This window comes from Pan troglodytes, chromosome 10 (genome assembly GCF_028858775.2).
Source record: "Pan troglodytes isolate AG18354 chromosome 10, NHGRI_mPanTro3-v2.0_pri, whole genome shotgun sequence".
In the NCBI taxonomy this organism is placed as follows: domain Eukaryota; kingdom Metazoa; phylum Chordata; class Mammalia; order Primates; family Hominidae; genus Pan; species Pan troglodytes.
In genome coordinates this window covers 111,749,915-111,774,114 of record NC_072408.2, presented here as the reverse complement: position 1 = coordinate 111,774,114, position 24,200 = coordinate 111,749,915, and the positions used below count along the sequence as shown (strand labels likewise).

The following is a 24,200-nucleotide window of genomic DNA, read 5'->3' as shown; positions in this document are numbered from 1 at the left end:
TCCTAAAATTTAGTTTTGATTCCCCTCAATCCAGATCTCTACTTTGAGTTGCAGTTTTTCAAACATAGAGTCAGTATCTTCATTTGAATGTCTCATAGAGGTATCAAACTCAACATATCTAAAGCGACTCAAAATTGTCCCCTTCTGATCTCCTCCTCCACATTTCCCAAATCAGGAAATGGCATAAACTCAAATTAGAAACTTGGGAGTCGTTTTCTGACACTTTTTCGCCTTTACCTTCCATGCATTTGATCAAATCCTTACAGTTCTAACCCTGACCTATATCTTCAATCCACCATCATCTCCTAATCTCCATTGCCTGCAAACTGGTTGTCACACATCCTCTGTTGCACCCTTCTTATTAATTCTCCACTCTGCAGCCGGAATAATCTTTTTTTTTTTTAAGAGACAATGTCTCACACTCTGCTGCCCAAGCTGGAATGCAGAGGCACGATCATAGCTCACTGCAGCCTCGAGCTCCTGGGCTCAGTCAGGTGCGTGCCACCAAGCCTGGCTAATTTTATTTTATTTTTGTAGAGATGGGGGTCTTGCAATGTTGCCCAGGCTGGTCTCAAACTCCTGGCCTCTAGTGATCCTCCCACCTCAGCCTCCCAACGTGCTGGGATTACAGGTGTGAGCCACTGCATCCAGGATCATCTTTTACAAATGCAATTTTTCATGTCCAGATAGGACCTTTTCAACTCTTCATTGGCTTCTTTTGTCTTTAGGATTAAATCCAAAGTCCTTAACCTGACCCTCAAGGGCCCGCCCACCTCTCCCTCCCAGGTAGCTCTCTCAGTCTAAGCACAGTGGCCTTTTCCCAAAGCCTTCACAGACAGAGCCTCTTCCTACCAAAGGGCCTTCAAACCTGCAGTTTCCACAGCTAAATGCACTGCCCACCCCACCCCCTTCTCTATGTTGCCTGCCCTAACTCCTCCTTATTCTTCAAGGCTGAGATTAAATGTCACTTCCTCCAGGAGATCTTTCTTACCCCCTAGCACAGACACGCTCCTTTGTTATACACTCTCATAACTCTCAGGCTTTTTTCCAGCAATCACAACAGCATCACCACACAGCCTCAAGTCCAAGCCACTTGCTTCACATTTGAAGTTGCCAGCTGTCAGACGGGAGATGAAGTAGAAATGGGATTGTTGTTGTCTGCACCCATTAGGACCCAGTTTTTTACAAGGGGGCATTTCCTCGCCCGATTCCAGTGTGAGTTATTTTCAGGGCTGAAATTTGATTTAAATTTGGATTCCAACTTGAAGCTTAACATATCTCCAAAGTACACACTACTTTGCGGTACTGAATGAAGAATGTAAGTAGAAGGTTGCCTGCCACATGCCATGTAATGCTCTGAAGGACGGTAGAAACCACCAGCTCTCTCAGAAAAAAATGGTGGAAGAATTTTCAAAACCAAGAGAGGCTGGCTTCTGTATATGCTTTGTGTAGAAATCTTGAAAGACTACACACTCAGGGGAGGAACACATATTGGGTGGAACTTCTGCCAAACTTTCAAGAGCAGCTACTTTCGAATGATCTGTAATTCAAAAAACAACCAGAACAAAAACCAGCTGGAAATGCAGTCAAAACACTGCTTTTCCATATTCCTTGCAATTATACTTTCATTTTTAGGTAGTGAGGAACACCAGGATGAGTCATTATAAAAAGCATGACTGCAGATGGCCAAGAGTGATACCGAAGCACCCTTCACCCTGAAGGTTAAGGTTAAAGCTCAAAGTCTGATCGCAAAGCATACGGAAAAAAAAAAAAAAAAAAAAAAAAAAGAACCTGGATAAATGTATGCTGGTGTCCTTCAGCACCAGAAAAGCTGCTACTAAATCACTGGTGTGGCTTGGAATTGGTAGAAGCTTTGATTTGAGGAAAAGAGTATCATTAGCTGTGTAATTTTGAGTTGTTGTTTTAGAGACAAGGTCTCATTTTGTGGCCCAGACTGGGGTGCAGTGATGCGATCATAGCCCGCTGCAGCCTTGAACTCCTGGGCTCAGGCGATCCTCCCACCTCAGTCTCCTAGCTACTCCAGGTCTCGCTGTTTTTGCCCAGGCTGGTCTCAAATTCCTGGCCTCAAGCGATCCTCTCGCCTGGTCCTCCCGAAGTGTTGAGGTTACAGGCATGAGCCACCAATCCTGGCATTATGGCATTAGCTGTGTAATTTTTAAAATAACTGTCTTCGGACCAACACCTTTCTTTTGTTCACTGGAGTATCCCTGGGGTGTGTCTCATTCCCTGAATCATACACAGTAGATGCTCAATAGTTTTGTAGATAAAATAAATGAGCTCTCGGATTTACATGCAGACTTTGGATCAGTTTGATCTAGATTTAAAAGCAAGTGTGGGGAAACTTGAAAAGCCTGGCACCCCAGCCAACTCTTCAGCGCCCCATGCGCTTGGCGCCTACACCTGCCTGGCACGGGGAGGGTGCTATGGGGCTGCCCTAAACCTCACCCCCTCCGGCGGTGGTTCCTGCCCGTCTCGGCTCCTGCACCGCCCACACTATGCGCTGCTGGGCCGAAAGACACGTGGTTCGGTTTTAACTCCAGTCTGCAAGAAACATGACCTCAGCCAAAAAGAGGCCGCTGGTCTGAGAAGATAAATCATGAGTCATGGATTCGGGGGTTCGGACCTTGGAGCAGGCGGTGAAGTGGGCGTGCGTGGGCTGGTGGGGAAGAGGGATGCCGAAGGAGGCCACAGCCCTTCTCTCCTGGGCAGGCTCCCCAGAAAACTGCCCCTTTGCCGTCGTCCAGCGCCCCCGTTCCCGACAGCTGTCTGCCAGGGCGCGGCCGGGGTCCGGGCGGGGCGGTGCTGTCGCTCCGGGTCGCCGCCCCGCGGGCCACATCACCAAGGCCCGGGCTTCCCCAGCGGCGGCGCGGCTGCGCTTGCGCGGGGCTGCCGCGCGGGGGTGGGGCGGCGGCGAGTCAGGGGGCCGCGGGCGCCGACGGCCGGGCTGTCAGCTCGGGGCCGCCGCCGCGCGAGGAGGCGCGGGAGCAGGAAGGAGCTGTGGGCTGGGAGCCGCTGTCCTCCCCGCCACCGCCGGTGCCGGGCACCAGGTGAATGCCCCTTCCATCCCCCGCCCCGGGTATCTCGGTCTGGTCTGAGGAGACGGGGACCCTTCTCACACCGGCCGCTGCCGCCGCCGCGCTCCGGAACAGGTGACCATGGAGGGGAAGTCTCGGCTTCGGCCGCGGCGCCGCGTTCGGGCGCATCAGGTGCGGGAGGGAGGTGGGGCCGAGAGGCCTGGGCTCGGGACCCGGCGGCGGGGTGCGGGGAGCAGTGGGAGCGGTCCCGCCCGAGCAGCCGTGCCCCCTGCGGACGCCTCTCCGGGCCGCCGGGCAGCGCCCGAGCCCAGGCCCCCGCGCCTGCCCCACCTCGGGCTGAGGAAAGCTGTTCCGCGGCCACCGCGGACAAGCGGTCCCGGGCGCCCAAGGCAGGGACAGGCGGCGGGTGGTGGATGAGTGATGGCTGAAGGTGAGCTGGGATGGAGATGCTGCGAGGCTGGCTCGGGCACACCCCAGATGCCTGTTCAGGGCTCCGCGAGTGCCCCGTCACCCTTTTCTTTCATTCTTCTCTTTATATACACGGAGCATATCTCAAATTTAAAAGCCCAAATGCTCATTTATAGAGAGAGATGACACATATCTATGTGTTACCGATATACATTGATGTGTATATTACGTATATATGTCATCTTTTTTTTGTAGTGACAATTTTTAAATTGAGATATACATCACATGCCATAAAACTCATTCTTTTAAAGTGTGGCTTTTAATATATTCACAGAGTTTTCCAAATATGACCACTATCCAGATCATCATCCCCAAAAGAAACCCCGTCTCTCTTAGTAATCACTCCTCATTTCCCCTTGACCCCACCCCACTAGCCACCACTAATCTACTTTCTGTTTATATGGGTTTGCCTGTTGTGGAAATCTCATATAAATGGAAGCGTACAATATGTGGCTTTTTGTGTCTGGCGTCTTTCACATACCGTAATGTTTTCAAGTTTCACTCGTGTAGTATGTATCAGTACTTTACTTTTTATAGCACATTAATATTGTTGTATCAGTGTACCACATTTGTTTATTCATCAGTTGATGTACATTTGGGTTGTTTCCAGTTTTTGGCCATTGTGTGTAATGCTGCTATGCACATTTGTTTACACGTTTTTGTGGACATGTGTTTTCAGTGCTCTTGGGTATATACCTAGGAGGGCAATTGCTCCGTGTTTCACTTTTTGAGGAACTGCCAAGCAAAGCAGCTGTACCATTTTACTTTCCCACTAAGCAGTGTATGAGGGTTCCGATTTCTTCACATCTTCCCCAAGGCTTGTTACTTTTTTACTGGTTATTTTTTATGATAGCCATCGTAGTGAGTGTGGAATGGTATCTCTTTGTGGTTTTGATTTGCATTTCTCTGATGATTGGGGATGCTGAGCATCTTTTCATGTGCTTATTGGCCATTCATATATTTTCTTTGGAGAAAATGTTCATATCTTTTACCCATATTTTAATTGGGTTGCTTGGCTTTTTATATTTATTTATTTATTTATTTATTTATTTATTTATTTATTTGGAGACTGACTCTCAGTCTGTCACCCAGGCTGGAGTGCAGTGGCACAATCTTGGCTCACTGCAACCTCCACCTCCGGGGTTCAAGCGATTCTCCTGCCTCAGCCTCCCAAGTAGCTGGGACTGCAGGCACACACCACTATGCCCGGCTAATTTTTGTATTTTTAGTAGAGACGTGGTTTCACCATGTTGGCCAGGTTGGTCTCCAACTCCTGAATTCAAGTGATCTGCCCACCTCGGCTTCCCAAAGTGCTGGGATTACAGGCATAAGCCACCACGGCCAGTCTGGGTTGCTTAGCTTTTTATTGAGTTTTATTGTTCATTTATGGAAAAAAAATTTCTGTTAATAGGTTTGGATACTGGCACTGACTTGAAAAAATCCAACCAATCTGATACCGAAAAACTTAATGCTTATTCTTGGGTAAAGGTTGAATAAGTGCCACTTCATTCTTTAAGAATACCCTGCCTGTTCATTCTGGACATCTTACTGACCCCTTTACATTTACTGCCCTGGTATTTTGAGCAAAGCTACAGAAGGCATATTCCTGACTGGAGTCAAGAGAGACCACCCTTAATTGGTATTTTCATATATTCTATGCTCAATTTGAAAATCCCAGTTATCGCTTTAATTACAAATAATTTATATTAGTGGCCAGCTGAACAAACTAACAATAAATGGCAAGCACAAATCACTCAAAAATTTATGTTTAACTTCTCAGTAAAGTGGAGAATCTTGTTTTCTTAAGTTTGTGCAGTGTAGTTTTTATTACAATTATGTTCATATGTGGGTGGTAAATAAATATTTTTGATGGCACTAAAGTTAAGAGCCACTTACAGCTAAATGAATGCTGCTGTGCTTATTTCATGGTTAATTTCTGAGCGCACACAAATTCAGCATCAGGTCTTTCATGGCCAAAAAAAAAAAAAAAACCACCTAAAAAGACCTGATGTTACCTCCCAGGAATTCAAACTCAATTTTCCACTGATCTAATATGATTGTTGTTAAAGAAAAAGATTATTCGATGATACTTGTTAAAGTGTGGTAAAAAAAAGTCTATTCAGGACCACTGTGATAGGTAAAGGGACCATGGAATGGGATTTTGAAGTTTGGGAGGAAGACTAGGCTCAATTCTGAATACGGCGTGGGCAAATGGGAATTTATAGCCAAGGAGCAGTGTCATGGTCAGTGGACAGAAAAGTACTGAGAGGAAACACCGGGGGTAGTGGATATTCAGACCAAACCAACCTAACAGGATTCTTGCTGAAGACAGGCCAGAGTGATCAGACACCACCTGGGGGACAGTGGAAGCTGAGGAACCTAATCAGGTTGTGAGGGTAATCAGGTAGCGAGGGTAATCAGAAAGCGAGGGCCAGCTGGGTGCAGTGGTTCATGCTTGTAATCCCAGCACTTTGGGAGGCTGAGGCGGGCAGATCACCTGAGGTTGGGAGTTCGAGACCAGACTGGCCAACATGGTGAAACCCTGTCTCTCCTAAAAATACAAAAATTAGCCTGGTGTGGTGGCGGGCACCTGTAATCCCAGCTTGTCAGAAGGCTGAGGCAGGAGAATTGCTTGAACCCAGGAGGTGGTGGAAGTTGCAGTGAACCGAGATCACGCCACTGCACAGAGCAAAACTTCGTCTTAACTCAAAAAAAAAAAAAAAAAAAAGCAAGGGCCAAGAGTCAGGGGCTGTTGCTAAACTGACTTGGCGAGGTTCTTTGATAAAACTGCATTTTACAAGGAAGTGCACAAATGGGCCTAGAAGGTTCAGGGGCCTGAGTAAAATTTCGTCAAGAAAAGAATCTTTCTCATTGTTTGAAAGTACACTTCCCAATTTCCAAAACTTTATAGAAAATACAAGTAAAGGTTTCCAAATGGAAATAATAGATAAGCAACTGATAAAAAGCATGTGAAGCATAGCCTAACTCTGCTCTTCAACCTATACATTACAAAATGATGGATATATGAATTAACCCTTTTATGCCACTGCCTTTATTTAGAAGAATGAGGCTGGTAATTTCGGGTTTATAACCCAAAATGTGTTTTTACTTTGTTTTAACTAATGAAATTATTATCAAACGTATTGAAAATATAAACTATCCAACCTAATATTGATTGTTACCAACTTACCCAATGGATATACAAATATCCTGCAGCTACAGATGTTTTCTCTGCCCGCTGGAGTTTTTAGTGGCGCTTATTGGGAAGGACTGAAAGTAGAGGGCAGTGACAATTGGGAATCGCTATGGAGATATCCCTGAGAAGTGATGGTCACAGCTGACCTGTCTCCTTTATGGTAGATGAGGGTAGGGACACTTTTTCTTCTCTCTGAACGTACTGTAGTTAGATTTATTTAGCTTAAAAATAACAAATACAGAAATATTTAGATGGAAATGACTAGAACTGTCAGTTATTCTATTTTAATGTGAATGGATTTAATCAGATTGCTTTCTTCTTGGTTAGCTACACTAAGGAAGTGGGAGTTTTGACTTGAGGAGGGAGAGTAGATGTAAGTATTATGAGATCGTGGAACATTTTGGAATATTGGGCAAAGTTTGCCCTACTTCTAAAAGTGAGGATGTTAAAAAATGGAAAGCTTTAGATAGCATGAGGGAACTGAAAGATGAGAAAAGAAAAGCAAGAATGAAACAATTTGGAAGGAAAGGTTGTAGGATATAAACACAGATTCGACTTATTTAGACATTTTTGCCCAAGAAAAATGTCTAAATAGGAAAAGTGGAAACCTTTTCCTTCATTTGATCCCTCTTTCCTTTTGCCCCACCTTGCTGCTCCATGCTAACTGTTCTCCTAGGACCCAGAAATCAGACTGGGATTACTGTTGTTCATGTTGAAGCTTTCAAGTGTGCTAGTTACACCCCTTCTCTCTCCATATTCTAGTCAAATTGAGATCAGACTCAAGCCAGATAAGGATTTAAATACTATTAAAATAATAGTGTAATTTTCATTTCTGGTAAAGCTGGATTGGAGAACTGAGCTTAGACCCATGCTTACTCTTCTTTCTTAATTTACCTACCCAGATGAAACTGTTGCACCAGGAAATGGAAGGGAAAGTCCTGTCCTAAGGAGCTTATCTTATAGCAGTTAGAATGGAAAGGAAAACTTTCTCTCCTTGAGGGCACAGCAAGTCCAAGAAAGCCAGTGAGAGCTCACGGGTGGAGCCTGTCTGAACAGTTGACCTTTATACCTATCCTAGCAATTAGATAAGTCACTTTCCTGTGGGAGGAATTAGTGATGGGGGTGGAGAGAAAGAAAAGTGTTCCTTTAATCTTGTTTTCTCCTACTTAGAGGAGTGAAAGTTCTGTTGTCATTGCAGAGAGAAGTAAACAGCCATCCTCTCATAGTTAAGTATGTTATGGGAAATAAATAGTGTTTTGTAGGCTAGCCTAGGAACGAATTCACCATTTATAAAAATGAACTGACTGTATATTTTCCTTGGAGATAACTAAATCTCTTAGACACTTTTGAGTGATTATTTTATTGTGTAGTTAAATATATAGATTATTCAAGTCTATTTCCTTGTTTTACCAGTACTGGTTAAATATTTATGGAATGTCTAATACGTGACAGGCACTGGGCTAGGCTTTGGGATTCAGTGGTGAACAAGAATGGGTCCTTGCTCTAAGAGTTACAACCTAGAAAAACAATTAGTACAAGTACCATTACGATAAAGCGTAATAAGCATTGGTTAAGTGTAGAGTGCTTTGGAACCACAGAAGAAGGGGAACTTATCTATGAGGGCCAGGGACATGATGTTTAAGAGCTGAGATCTTAAGCTGAATAGGAAGTAGCTAGGTAAAAGGGAAGAGTGAGGTTGAGCAAAAGTGTGCAAAAAGAACATGTGGAAAGGCCAAGAGGTGTGAGAATGTGGTACACTAAAGTGACATTTTTTTTCTGTAACTGCAGGCACCTACTAGTAGATTGTGAAAGCAAATTAGTGAGTTGTAATCCACATGTTTTTTAAAAGGAATACAATAGAAAATAAGGGTGTGCCACTCATAGATACTTACTGGATTGTAGGGGTAAGTAGGGGTGTTTATGCAGGATTTAGTTAACCTTATTAAAGAAGTTGGATTTATCTTAGAGGAAATGACAAATCATTGAAAAGTTCTAATCGGGGCCTGATTAGAGGTCTTTAGAAAAAGGTCTCTTTGGGTACCTGGTCTTTCTTAACTCGGATGTAAACTTCAAATTCATTGGCCCAGCATTACAGGTATTCCAAAACCTGGTTCCAATCTATTTCTTGTAAAAAATCTTCCCACTATTTTTGTTATTGGAATTTCCCAGTTCATAAAGATTCGTTCGCCTAAGTACCTTTGCACCAAGACCAAAAGGTCTGTGAGAACAGATTTCACTTCTGTCCTTTAACATTGAGTCTCTGGCAACTAGTATAGTGCCTGGCTCACAATAGAGACTAAGCAAACCTTCATTGATAGAGTCTAAATACCTTTAATATTAGGAACATTATGCAGTAGTAGACATGATGTTGCTGTTTCTAGTAATGTCTGCTTTGGGACAAAGAAAAAGTTTTCATTCAAATTTTTTTTCTCAGTTGAAATCATGTTAATGATAGAACTGCATACATTTATTAAAAAGATAATTTAACAGAGGGCATTCTTACATTGAAACAGTAGTAGAGATAATAAAAAGAACAATAAACATTGTGGTTTTGATGTTTTCCCAGGGAGTACAGGGCAGTGACACAGATTGCTCACAGGAGCAGCCAATCCAGAAATCATTTCTGTTTTGTTTGAACTTAGAGGCATCCTCTGAGCATTCACCCAAAGGCAGTGTTAGAAAAATGGCTAAGGACAAAAGGAATAAATTATTAGGTTGGTGCAAAAGTAAGTGCAGTTTTTGCAATTAAAAGTAATGACAAAAACTGCAATTACTTTTGCACCAACCTAAATGGATGAAAATATATCAATCATATGAGCTTAATGAAGAATCAACAGAAAATAGATTTTGTTCTTACAAATGAAAACAGAACATCCATATACCCTAAAGAATTTACAAATAAGAATTTAATGATGTCAGTTTGTTGCCAGAGCATGATTCTACTGTCACAGTATTATGACTTCACAGAATTAAATTGTGAAACCCAACCATAAAGGAAAAATTCTTTCAGTGTTTGGTTCTGATCAGTGGTAAAAGAAGTTACGAACAGTTCATAAAAGGTAAGGAGATTTCAGTTCTGATTCAAATTTATCTTACTAAATTTTTGATTTGTGAAAAATTTTGCTCGTTAGTTTTTAAGTTAGGGTTTATGTATCTTAAACTGGAATGCCAAAATCAAATTTTGCTAATATGAGATGGCTTTTAAAAAGCACTCAGAGAATTTTATCTTTTTATATTCCACAGAGTCTTAATTTAAGTAGTACATTGTAGAACTAAATGGAAACTGTTAATTTGTATAAGTTTATCCTAAGGAAATAACTCTAAATATGGGAAAGTATTAGGCACAGAGATATTCATTTTCATTGCAATGTAATTTAGCCAAATAATGTCCTGCTATAGGGAAATTATTTACTAAAATATGGGAATCCATTTGAAAAAGTTTAACCATTAAAAATACTTTTTTAGAGCAATAGTTTCTTCCTGTTAATTACTTTTTAAGTTAAAAAGTAAAAAGTACTCAAACAAAAGTTCAAATAATATAAAAATATGTAGAATCAAAAAAAGTGAAAATGATATTTCAATCTTGCTTTCTATTACTGCTTACCCCTCCCCCAGCCACCTCAATCTAGGCATACCCAGTTCCTTAGAGGTAAATGCTTTGAGCACTTTGGTATTAGCCTTGCAGATCTTTTTCTAATCCAGTGGTTTTTAAACTGTGAGGAGGAGTTTCAGGGTCTTCTCAAGTTGGGTAATATGGGGACCCAGTGGGTGGAAACCAGAGTGCTTCAATGGGTACTGCTTTGCTTTTACAAAACTGTTTTATATATTGGGATTTCACGTAGGGTTTAATTTAAATAAAGGGTTCCTCTGCATTAAAAATAAAGGCTTAGCCAGCCACAGTTCCTGTAGTCCCAGCTATCTCAGGAGACTGAGGTGGGAGGGTGGCTTGAGTTCAGGAGTTCGTGACCAGCCTGGGAAAAGTAGTGAGACTGTGTTAGTCCGTTCTCACAGTGCTATAAAGAAATACCCAAGACTGGCTGATTTATAAAGGAAAGAGGTTTAATTGACTCACAGTTCCACATGGGGAGGCCTCAGGAAACTTACAGTCATGGCGGAAGGCGAAGGGGAAGCAAAGACCTTCTTCACATGGCAACAGGAGAGAGAGAAGTGTGAGGAGTGAAGGCAGAACAGTCCCTTATAAAACCATCAGATCTCATGAGAACTCACTCAAAATCATGAGAACAGCGTGGGGGAATCCAACCCCATGATCCAACCACCTCCCACCAGCTCTCTTCCTAGACACGTGGAGATTATGGGGATTACAATTCAAGATCAGATTTGGGTGGGGACACAACCAGAGCATATCAGAGACCCTGTCTCAAAATTAAAATAAATGAATAAATGGAAGTTATTTATTCTTCCTCATTTAGAACTGTCCTCATTTAGAAAACAAAGTCCTAAGCCCCATAGTCAGGCATTCGATGTCTTCCCCAAGTTTCTCATTTTGCTGCTTGGTCATATTGAATAGTCTACTCATACCTTCCCATTTTCCCATCAGTTTTCTGCCTGATTACCATTCACCTTGTTGAAAGGCACTTTTCCTTCTCTCCCCTCCCCACCTCCCCTCAATTTCTCTAAATCTTACCTGTTCTTAAAGGTTCAGTGCACTGGCCAGGCACAGTGGCTCACACCTGTAATCCCAGTACTTTGGGAGGCTGAGGCAGGCGGATCACCTGAGGTCGGGAGTTTGAGGCCAGCCTGACCAACATGGAGAAACCTCATCCTTACTAAAAATACAATATTAGCCGGGCGTGGTGGCACATGCCTGTAATCCCAGCTACTCAGGAGGCTGAGGCAGGAGAATTGCTTGAACCCAGGAGGCAGAGGTTGTGGTGAGCTGAGATCGTGCCATTGCACTCCAGCCTGGGCAATGAGAGCGAAAAAAAAGAAAAAGTTTAGCTCACCATCATTTTGTTCATTCCTCCTTTCAACTTGTAGTTGGTGAACACTTACATTTTGTCTAATACTGTGTGGATAATTTGCAGAATTTGGTAGCAAAAGCTACAAAATTAAAGGATGATCTTTATGTAAATCTGTATGTAAATCTTTGTGTAAAGGATGATCTTAATGTAAATAAGTGAAATAATGTGTTATAAAGTAAGAGCATTCTGGGAGCAGGTACTAAAGTTATAAGTGTTCCCTTATTTCTTCCACACTGTTTTTTATATTGGTACTTATAAACAAGGCAATTTATGATATGATTACTTTTCTGGATCTTCAGAAAATATTTGTTCATTTATTTTACTTATTTATTTATTTATTTGAGACGGAGTTTCGCTTTTGTTACCCAGGCTGGAGTGCAATGGTGTGATCTCGGCTCACCGCAACCTCTGCCTCCTGGGTTCAAGCGATTCTCCTGCCTCAGCCTCCCAAGTAGCTGGGATTACAGGCATGCACCACCACCATGCCCCACTAATTTTGTATTTTTAGTAGAGATGGGGTTTTTCCATGTTGACCAGGCTGGTCTCGAACTCCTGACCTCAGGTGATCCACCTACCTCGGCCTCCCAAAGTGCTGATTACAGGCACGAGCCACCACGCCCAGCCATATTTGTTCATTTATTGATTGAGTAACAGAAGATAGTGCGGAGATAGTTCACCTATGGATCAGAGGTGAAACCTGTGAAGGAGCTGTTTCCATTCTTGAGCAATAAACTGTGTTCAAAAAAAACTTGAATCCAGTTTACTGGGTTCTAGTGTTTGGCATGAAAGGAGCTGAGAGGGAACACTGATGATACACCTTGGTTCTATCATCCTTGTGCCCATGGCTGTGTACACTGGCGCCAGAGGATTATAACACAGAGAAATGTCTACAGGGGCTTCCTTATCATTAACTGGTTAGTCAGAAAGTCATGAACTCAAGTCCTGTGTCTTTATCTTACTAATGTTGTAACTTTGGGCATATTATTTAACCTCTCTGAGATGCAGTTTTCTAAACTGTAAAGGATGAACATACTTATCTTCTAGGTTTTTTTTACAAAAGATAAAATGAGGTCAGTATATATAAGAGAAAGCAATTCTTTTTGCTTTAAATAGTATTGTTGTAGATAGAATGGGTGATCTCCTTTCCTTTAGGTTTAAGTTTTTATATATTTTTTAGGACTTACTGATTAGAGTTTAGTTCTTTGGAGCAGTGCTTTTTAAGTCTGAGAGTGGCATTTTTATAAGCTATTCATATTCCTGGTAAGTATAAATGATGTAGGAAGCAAATTAGGCCAAAGGACAACTTCCTGGGGAAATAAACATTTTTTTCATCATTATCCAGTGTATTCTACTGGGACTTAGTGAAAGGCTACTGTTATAAATATGACAAAGAAAGCAAAATTTTTAGGGATCCCTAGCTCCGAAAAGCTCAGCTGCTACATTATATCTACTACATTCGCCTGTTAGGGTTAGATAAGAAACAATAAAGAATTTCCATAATAACAATTTTAATTATTTCCCAGAAAAGTCAGCAAACTCTTTTGTCACATTTCTAGATTAGTGGAGTTTCAAAATGACCCCAGGCAAACTCATGGTGGATTCTAATGCTTTCATGAGTTCTGGTTTAGTAGACTTAGTTCATTAGCCCAGGATAACCCTTATTGTATGATTTAAGATAATCTGGTTTATTTGTAAATTATAAAAATGTTATTTAGATGTCCTTTGTAAATTAAAATATATATGAGATATGATATTTAAATTAAAAAACAGTATTAGGGCTAGTTCCTTATCCAACTTTCATTGTCTTTTTTTCCTTTTAAAACATTGTGGTTCCCTGAAGACTTGTACTTTTTGGTATATATATGTACCGTTTAGTATGTATTTATACTGGTCAGTGCATACATATATATATGTAAAATATGTATGTAATTTAAAAAATATACTGGCAATTTAATTTAATGAAAAATAGGATAAGTTATATAAAATATGAATATTAAAATCCAGTTGATTTTTTAAATAGAAAATTAGAACAAAATAGTGCATCTGAAAATTAAAAGCCAATGGCCAGGCATGGTGGCTCACGCCTGGAATCCCAGCACTTTGGGAGGCTGAGGTGGGTGGACCTGAGGTCAGGAGATCCAGACCAGCCTGGCCAACATGGTGAAACTTCGTCTCTACTAAAAATACAAAAATTAGCCGAGCATGGTGGTGCGCACCTGTAGTCCCAGCTACTCAGGAGGCTGAGGCAGAAGAATTGCTTGAACCCAGGAGGTGGAGGTTGCAGTGAACCGAGATAGCACCACCGCACTCCAGCCTCGGTGACAGAATGAAACTCTGTCTCAAAAAAAAAAAAAAAAAGACAAAAATAAAAGCCAGAAATTCAGTACAGCAACGTACAACATTTTTGTGATTGTATGACATAGTATATTTCATTGGTAAGAGGAGAAAGAGGTGGGAAGTTAGATTTTGAGCCTTTTTAAAAAATGTGTAATAATAGTGATGAATAATGATAATATTAGCTAACATTTATTGAAGTTTGTTCTAAGCACTTTATATGTATTAAGTCATTTAATCCTCACCATAAACCAGTGAAGGAGATGTATTTACATGAGAAAACTGAGGTATAGAGGCATAGGTCCCACAGTTAGTGAAAGTCAGGATGTAAGCCAGTTTGACTCTGAAGCCCTAGCTCTTAACTGCTCTCATTATCATTAGTGTGTTGACACTTCTTGACAGTTAATTTTTGGAAGCAGATTATCTCTCTTAATTGAAGTGTGAAGATTTGACAAATAAGTCACTTGAAATTCCCCCGTAAAAATCACTCAATACAAGTCATCTTTCATTGAATGAAAGCATTGCAAACATCTCAGTAAAATTTGTACAGTTTCAAACATAGCATAAAGTACTTGCCTTAAAGATTCCATGTGAATAATACAACTTTAAATAAGCAGTTAGTATTCTCCTTTTAAAATGTGCCTGGGCCAGATGTGGTGGCCCATACCTGTAAACTCAACACTTTGGGAGCCCAAGGTGGGAAGATAGCTTGTGGCCAGGAATTCAAGACCAGTCTGAGCAATGTAGTGAGACTGTCTCCACAAAAAATTTTTAAAAATTAGTTTGGTATGGTGGCATGCACCTGTAGTTCCAGCTACTAGGGAGGCTGAGGTGGGAAGATTGCTTGAGCCCAGGAGTTCAAGGAAAAAGTGAGCCAGGATCACACCCTGCACTCCATCCTGTTCCTCCTGGGCAATAGAGTGAGACAATGTCTCTACAAAAAAAAAAAAAAAAAAAGAAAGAAAAAGAAAGTGCCTGATTGAAATTTGTAAACCCAGTTATGGGATTTTGATTGTGTATGGATTTTATAACTTGAATTTAAAACTCCTATGCTACTTCTTAGAATAAAAAATCTATTCCTTTCTCAATCCCTGGGAACAATGCTTAATATGCAGTCGAAGCATGTTTGAGCACTAGAAAGGGTCGCCAAAAAAGATAAAAAAATTTTAATGTTTTATCATTTTTTAAAAACAATGAAGTAGAATTCATGGGGGAAAATCATACCTTTTTTGACTCTTATACTTGTTTTGTTTGGCATTATTTTCATTTTGAATTATATGTGATGGATTGAAGGGGAGATACACCATGGACTTGGTGTATCACCTTGCTTCACCTTGGAGGTTGATGGTTCATTTGTAGTTATTTATTCACAAGTGTGTAACCCATATAAGATATAAGTGAATTATGGCTATGAAAAAATGGAGTACAGCAGAATTCTGAATTGTCTTAAAGTATTTAGGATGTATTAATAGAATGAAGGCTGTTGCCTTTTACTTAAAGATAACTGTAGAATATTGATTGAGACAATTTTTTGGATATGTTATGAAATGGAAAAAGCAGGATGCAAAGCAGTATGTCCAATATGAGCCTATTTTTGTCTTAAACATATATTTGGAAAAAATATAGTAAATTTATATATACCAATATGTCATCAATGACTATCTCTGGATGGTGGATTTTCAGGATAAACAGTTTTTGTGTATCTTTTGTGGTTTCTTTTTCTTTTCTTTTTTTTTGAGGCGGAGTCTCGCTCTGTCACCCATGCTAGAGTGCAGTGGTGCGATCTTGGCTCACTGCAAGCTCCACCTCCTGCTTTCACGCCATTCTCCTGACTCAGCCTCCTGAGTAGCTGGGACTACAGGCGCCCGCCACCACGCCCGGCTAATTTTTTGTATTTTTAGTAGAGACGGGGTTTCACCGCGTTAGCCAGGATGGTCTCAATCTCCTGACCTTGTGATCTTCCCCCCTTGGCCTCCCAAAGTGCTGGGATTACAGGTGTGAGCTACCATGCCCGGCCTTCTTTTCTTTTCTTTTCTTACTTTTTATTTTTATTATTTTTTTTGTGTGTGATGGAGTCTTGCTCTGTTGCCCAGGCTGGAGTGCAGTGGTGTGATCTCGGCTCACTGCAACCTCGCCTCCTGGGTTCAAACGATTCTCCTGCCTCAGCCTCCCGAGTAGCTGGGATTACAGGTGTGCGCCACCACGCCTGCCTAATTTTTGTATTTTTATTAGAGACAGGGTTTCACCATGTTGGCCAGGCTGGTCTCGAACTCCTGACCTCACGTGATATGCCCACTTTGGCCTCCCAAAGTGCTAGGATAATAGGCATCAGCCACTGTGATGCCTGACCTTTTTTTTTTTTTTTTTTTACATTGAATACATATTACTCTTATGAAAAAAAATTAAAACAATAGAAGAGAACTCTATGCCAGTGGATATTAGAAACACACTTTTAACTAATCTGGGAAAGAAGGGTAGTTGGGAATTTTTATGAGCAAAGATCACTATATGACAGCTAAATTGGCTTTTGGGGTGGTTTTGAGAATAGTTTTAGCCTAAATTTCAAGCTGGGCTTAGAACCCTCCAGAAAAAAGTTCTTCTGAAAACAGACAAACTCACAAACTGGTATTTAAATAAAATAGTGCTCAGCCCTGACCAAAGGGTAGAAGAGAAACTTGATTGCAGGAGTAAAGAACTCAGAGTTAGGTCATTGTTTCAACTTGATGCCAAGATAATTGAGTAACATGATACTGTGTACCTGTGATTTACGTAATCTCAATGTAGTTTCTTGTGATTAGTTGGTGCACTTGAACTGATTTACGGAAAGTGCAGTTTGGAGAAGGTAGAAGCTTGGCCTCATCCCTTGGGTGGTGCCATTATGAAGGTGTCCCAGTAAGGGAAGGTGATGTTAGGCCACCACCTGAGGAAGACCTTGGTGTGGAGGCTGTCCTGCATTGCCCACTTCATAATCTAATGGGAGGTAATGTGCTTCAGTGCCACCAGTTCATGGCAGAATGCTACTTCTCTCTGGGGATAGGGGAAAGAGAAGGGCTTGTGGATGAGTCCTCCAAGTAAGTATTTAAGATGTGATAGCCATGAAAATTATGAGATATTCGTGGTCTAAAATTGTAGAATAAAAATGATAACCTTACAGATGGCAAGTAATTTTTTTCCTTTTCCTTTTTTTCCTTTTTTTTTGTAGTTGCAAGATTTAATAGAGCGAAAACAGAGCTCCCATACAAAGGGAGGGGACCCAAAAAGGGTAGCCGTTGCCGCCTCGAATGCCTGGGTTTATATCCCGATCATTGTCCCTCCTGCTGTGCTCTCAGGCGATAGATGATTGGCTATTTCTTTGCCTACTATTTTTGCCTAATTAGCATTTTAGTGAGCTCTCTTTACTACCTGATTGTTTGGGTGCGAGCTAAGTTGCAAGCCCCGTGTTTAAAGGTGGATGCGGTCACCTTCCCAGCTAGGCTTAGGGATTCTTAGTTGGCCTAGGAAATCCAGCTAGTCCTGTCTCTCAGTCCCCCCTCTCAGCAGGAAAACCCAAGTGCTGTTGGAGAGGTTGGCCGATGACCGCTCTAACTGCTTCCTGCTGAATTGGGGCGTAATAGGGGTTGTGCAGTTGGGATTTCCTCAGGAGAGGTGCCTTTGATGTCATTAACATCGGAGCATGGGCTAGCAGGCCGGTCCAGGGGTCCGCGGTAGATCTTAGTCATGGACTGCATCTGGAGCTCCATTTGAAGAACCATTTGTAGCTTTACAGCTTCGATTCTGGAAGAAACAAACTTAACAAGGAGGTTAAAGATACATGGTCGAAAGAGGAGGAGCAATATTATAGCTGCTAGAGGTCCTAAGAAGGGGAGACTCCAGGGCATCCATTGGCTGAGGAGGCCCCAGGGTCCGGTGTTTTGAAGCTCCTCTGCTCTACGTTGTATTTGATCTTGAATTTCTTTAACTTTCTCGGTGATGATTCCAGATTGTTTAGTTTTCTTAAAAAGATAATTTTGTTTTTCTTCTAAGTGTTGATACATTGGCTCCCTTTCTTCCTTTCTCTTCTCTTAAAAAGAAGGTTTTTGCTTTTTTTCCTTTTAAACTTTAACCCATTGGCATCTTTTCTGCACCTTAAAATTCTGGAAGCTTTTAACTTTCAGTTTAATTATACAAAGTCAAGTGTGTATTTTAATTTGGTCCTTGAGTGGGTTTTGCATTTTAAAAATTGAACTGTGAGAGTATAAAAATGTGTTAAGGATAAAGTATGGAAGTATACTTTTGTATGAATCCTGAATAACAATTTCTACTCATTTGAAATGCTAATGAACTGCAGTTACTTAGTTTCTAAATTTAGCTATTTCAGATTTATAAGTGCCAGGGAACTCACTATTTCGTGTAGGTATTTTTTATAAGCTGACTCTGTGTAACAAGATAGAGTACATAAGAATAAAACATAAATAATACAACTTACAGAGTACCAGAGAAAATAAAACTAGGAGTATAACATTAGATGAGTAAATCAATTACAAAATTTGAGTTTCAGACGTAGCTGTAAGTTTCCTCACTGCTAAAGTAAAAAAAGCTGGCTCAATTTTTATTGAAGAAAAGCAAAAATACTATTTTTAGGTAGCAAGACCTTCTATAGCTGTAATTTCCAAATAAACGTTCCTGTGACTGTATAGGGGAGGAGGTGCTGAGTGATGAGGAGGTAAAGTTCTCTGAAATCATTTGCAGGAAATTAATGAATTTAACATGGTTTTTTTTTTTTTTTTGGACAAGATCTCACTCTATGGCCCAGGCTGGAGTGCAGTGATATGATCATGGCTTACTACAGCTTCGACTTCTCAGGCTCAGGTGATCCTCCCACCTCAGTCTCCAGAGTAGCTGAGAATACAGGCATGAGATACCATGCCTGGCTAATTTTTGTATTTTTGTAGAGTCGGGTTTCTGCCATGTTGCTGAGGCTGGTCTCAAACTCCCTGGCTCAAGCGATCCACCTGCCTCGGCCTCCCAAAGTTCTAGGATTATAGGTGTGAGTCACTGTGCCCAGCCACATGTCAATTGTAAGAGAGAGTCATTAAGTGTTTGGTGGTTTTTTTAAAATAAGATACATGTAAGAAATGTTTAAGACAGAGTAGGGGGAATAAATATACCTCTATTTTTTTGTTGTTTAAAAGCACTTTCTCAACTTCAAAATAGAGTTCTCTAATTCACCTTGTTTGCCATCCATCTACTGGTTGACTTGTCTCAAACAGCAACACTAATACTTTTGGTAATTGTTTGAATGAACAAAAACTGTTTATTCATTGCTGTCAGTTTAATCATAATTCCAAACTAAATGACTGAATTATTTTTCACTTTTTAAAATTTAATTTTACTTTAAGTTCTGGGAGACGTGCAGAATGTGCAAGTTTGTTACATAGGTATACGTGTGCCATTGTGATTTGCTGCACCCATCAACCCATCATCTAGGTTTTAAGCCCCACATGCATTAGCTATTTGATATTTTTCACTTTTCAGTTGCCTGGTTTGATAGGAGCTAGATATAATCTAACTGATAGAATGAACTGTACTCTGTTTATGCAATCCACTTAGTTCTTTGGACACATAGCATATTTATTCTGTCAACATTTTCTCAGTTAAGAGTTGGTTTAACTGGATTGTGTTTGAGTTGATTCATTGGCTTGCTTTTGATATATCCTTCTTCCAAATAAAAATTCCTTTAAAAAATTTATATTAATTTTTTTTGGGAGGTGAGAGTTGAGGGTTGTGATTCTGAGAACAAAATCCGTGGCTCTGGGTCTGGTTTTATTTGAAAAATTATTTGTGATGTATTGAGGATTTATTATATAGAGGATTTATTCAATGGATCCATTATTACTTCTGTAGGCTTAAACAAATGCTTTACAAATGTTTAGTCATGTAGAAACTTTAGGATTGATAAATGTTATGACATTATTCTTTTCTGTCAGTGGGCAACCCTAGAAATGAGCAGTTGTTTTATGGAATCAGCTAGCTCTGGGGTATCAGTAGCAAAATTGTGTCTGTGATGTCTCAAGCTCTCAAGCTTTTGTGTTTGTGCAGATAATTCAGGAATACCCATTTTATAGCAATTTGGTGTTACCGACATGACAGTTGATTGTCCTTTCACCTCTCTTCCATGTTCCCCAACTTGTTAAGAAAGTTTGATTTCACTCTCTGTTCCCTAAATGAAACCTATGTGAGTTCTTGAATTCAGTTTCAGTGGAAAGTTTCTAGGTTAAGCCAAAAAGTCAAGATTTTTCTTCGGAGCTAACTTTTTTTTTTTTTTTTTTTTTTTTTTTTTTTGAGACAGAGTCTTGCTCTGTCACTCAGAGGCAGGTGGATCACCTGAGGTCGGGATCACCATGATCTCGGCTCACTGCAACCTCTGCCTCCCGGTTTCGAGTAATTCTCCTGCCTCAGCCTCCTGAGTAGGTGGGACTACAGGCGTCTGCCACCACACCCAGCTAATTTTTTGTATTTTTAGTAGAGATGGGGTTTCACCCTATTGGCCAGGCTGGTCTCAAACTCCTGACCTCAGGTGATCCACCTGCCTTGGCCCTCCAAAGTGCTGGGATTATAGGTGTGAACTACCATGCCCAGCCAGGAGCTAACTTTATGTATTTTAGCCAAAAAAAAAAAAAAAAAAAAAAAAAAAGGAGATAAAAGGGAGATACTTTCAGATACTTTCATTCCATTTTAGAGGTGAGCCTTTTTTTTTTAGCTTATATTTTATTTTTTATATTTTTATTTTTGTTTTTTATTATACTTTAAGTTTTAGGGTACATGTGCACAACGTGCAGGTTAGTTCCATATGTATACATGTGCCATGTTGGTGTGCTGCACCCATTAACTCGTCATTTAACAGTAGGTATATCTCCTAATGCTATCCCTCCCCCCTCCCCCCAGGTGAGCCTTTTTAAAAAAATAAAAATAAAAATAATAAGGCTGGGCTCGGTGGCTCACTTCTGTAATCCTAGCACTTTGGGAAGCTGAGGCAGGTGGATCACCTGGGGTCGGGAGTTCAAGACCAGCCTGACCCACATGGAGAAACCCCATCTCTACTAAAAATACAAAATTAGCCAGGGTGGTGGTGCATGCTTGTAATCCCAGCTACTCGGGAGGCTGAGGCAGGAGAATCGCTTGAACCTGGGAGGCAGAGGTTGCGGTGAGCCGAGATCACGCCGTTGCACTCCAGCCTGGGCAAAAAGAGTGAAACTCCGTCTCAAAAAATAATAATAATAATAATAGGAAACAGAAACGTAGAGGAGGTATACTTAAAGAAAAAATTAAAAGAACAATGTACCCTTGCAGAGTGGCAAAAGTAAGAATATATAATAACCATGAAATAAGTCTATTTCTAGGTGTGTCTGTATGTGTGTATGTGTGTCTGATAGTACTGTGGATCTTAGTATGTTTATATAAATATACATACCTGCTCAACAAGTTCTGGGATATTCAACTAAATGAAATAATTACTGGCAATAGATTGCATTAAAACTTTTTCTTTTATTGTTGTGGGAAGAAAACAAAATGTTAAACTCTGATTTAATACCATCCTTAGTAATTAGGAATGATCTGTGTCTCCTGACTTTCAGCTCTACTGGATTTCCTAAGCATTGTTATTTAACTTTTGCAATGGAACAGAATGCCTCTTTCAGTACGATAGGCAGAGTTTCTCCAATATTCTGGTTTGGTAAATCCACATACATACAATATACTTTGTTTTCTTTATTTTAAAAAATAAGCAATTTTATGGTTGGGCATGGTGGCTCGTGCCTGTAATACCAGCACTTTGGGAGGCATAGGCAGGAGGAAGTGATCACTTGAGGCCAGGAGTTTGAGACCAGCCTGGGGAACATAGCAAGACCCTGTCTGTACAAACTATTTAAAAATTAGCTGGGTGTGGTGTCCTGCACCTATAGTCCTAGCTATTCCGGAGGCTAAGGTGCAAGGATCACTTGAGTCCAGGAGTTTGAGGCTTTGGTGAGCTATGATTGCAACACTGCACTCTAGCCTGAGTGACAGAACAAGACCCTTTTTTATTTTTGTAAGTAAAGTTGAATTCATAAGGAGTGTCTGGTCTTATTTTCCTTTAAGTCAATGATTCCCTGACATGACTCCATAAACCAGTGGTAAACTATGACAAAGGTCTCACAGGAAACATGAAATGAACTTTTCCATAAATCTAAATGTGTTCAGTGAAAAGGACTGCCCCTTTAGTCTGAGATTTTGTCCTTTCTACATTTTTGGTGTTAAAATGTATACTTATTTTTTAGGAAAAGATTGTTTTTAACTTTGTAAAATTTTGGGAGGAAATTTTGGTTTTTGAGATTCAAATGTTTGGAAGCCAGTGTTTTAAAACTCCTTGTCCATAGACTGCAATCTTTAAGTGCTCAGTATATCAGAGAGACTCTCCTAAACTAAAATGGATAGGAATCTGTGGGTCAGATTACTTTTTAAAACATATACTTTTTAAGTTAGCTTTTGTTAGGTCATGCTGTGATAATAAACAATTCCAAACTCTCAGTGGCTTTCTGGGACAAAGCTTTATTTCTTTCTCCTGTTATGTGTACCCTGTTGATTGCTGTGGGGTGGCTGTGGTTGCTGTATCTCTCCATCTGTCGTTGTCTTGGGACCCAGTCTGAAGAAGCAGCAACTGCCTAGGACATGCCATTCTCATGACAGAGGGAGCAAAGAGACATAGCTGAATTGTTTTTGTTTGTAAGTGTTGCTGCTGCTCTTATTCTGATGTCCAAAGGGAGTCCCATGGCCAAACCTGATGCTAATGGAGATGAGGAAGTAGAATTCTCCTACAGTCCTTGCAAATAACATGGCAACAGGTAGAGACAAGAATCCTCCTGTAGGAGGGGACCAATAACGGGGAGTAATAATAACATCCATCACAGTATTAATCACATCGAAGCAGTCTTGTATATGCACAATTTGAAGAACAATAATAAACACTAGGTATCCACCACCAAGCTTAAAAAATATAACCAATACCTTTGGAACCTCCTGGGTGCTTTTGTATCACTTCACCAAATGTAAGCACTCTTGAAATGTGTGTTTGTCATATCCTTATTCTTATATTCCATTGTATAGATATGCCACAATTTATCCTTTCTCATGGATTAATTCCATTTTTTTTTTTTTTTGCTAGTATGGATAATGCTACCAAGAACATTCTTTCATGTGTCTTCCGGTGTACAGTGTGAATTTCTTTAGGGCAGGGATTTAAGGATGGAAATGCTGGACTGTGGGGCACATGCCTCTCAGTTTTGGTAGATAATGCCAAATTGTTTTCCAAAGTGCTTTTGGCAGTTTATACTTGCACAAGTAGGGCTGTATGCATTACCACTGCTTACATCCTTGTTCACACTTGAAAGCCTGGTAATATCAAATGATTCCTTTTTGAATGTATTGGGAGGTGCTTCTCAAAGTAACGCAAATCCTTTGGGATACCATTTAAAGTACGGATTTTGATTCAGGAGGTTGAGTTGGGATGGGAGCTGACTGAGGTCCTGCATTTCTTAGTCTCCCAGTTGATGCCATGCCACTGGACCCAAGACCACACTTTGATAACAAGAATCTAAGGCACTAAATACAGTCATGCATCACTTAACGAAGGGCTTAATGATGGGGATAAATTCTGAGAAATGTGTTGTTAGATGCATTTCATCATTGCGTATCATAGAGTATGCTAACATAAACCTAGATGGTAGAGCCTACCACACGCCAAGGCTGTGTGGTATGGCCTATTGCTCCTAGGCTACAGTACAGTAACGTATTATACAGGTTTGTATAGCACATTACTCTACTGAATATTATAGGCAGTTGTTACACAATGGTAAGTATTTGTGTATCTAAAAATAGAAAACGTATAGTAAAAACACAGTATAAAAAATAAAAAATGATACACCTGTATAGGGCATTTACCATGAATGGAGTTTTCAGTACTGGAAGTTGCTCTGGGTAAGTCAGTGAGTGGTGAGTGAATGTGAAGGGCTAGGACATTACTGTGCACTACTGTAGACTTTATAAACACACTTAGGCTACACAAAATGTACAAAAATATTTTTCTTTGTTAAACTATAGCTTACTGCAACTTTTAATTTTTCATTGTTTCAATTTTAATTTAAAAAATTG

The 24,200-nt window shown here is 40.5% G+C and overlaps 1 protein-coding gene across 8 annotated transcripts in view; it reads left to right on the top strand.

Moving 5' to 3' along the window:
- Positions 1–2,511: 2,511 nt before the first annotated feature.
- SLC41A2 (solute carrier family 41 member 2) overlaps positions 2,512–24,200 on the top strand; it is a 156,877-nt gene continuing 135,188 nt past the window's right edge. For 2 of the 8 annotated variants that reach the window (XM_009426133.5, XM_063786021.1), the window contains exon 1: positions 2,905–3,170. The gene's annotated coding sequence lies outside the window, so the exon portion shown is untranslated. Of the gene's footprint in view, positions 2,658–2,904; positions 3,171–9,683; positions 9,780–24,200 lie in introns of those variants that run through there. The other 6 variants (XM_009426136.5, XM_063786024.1, XM_009426134.5 and 3 more) reach the window with 6 other exon arrangements.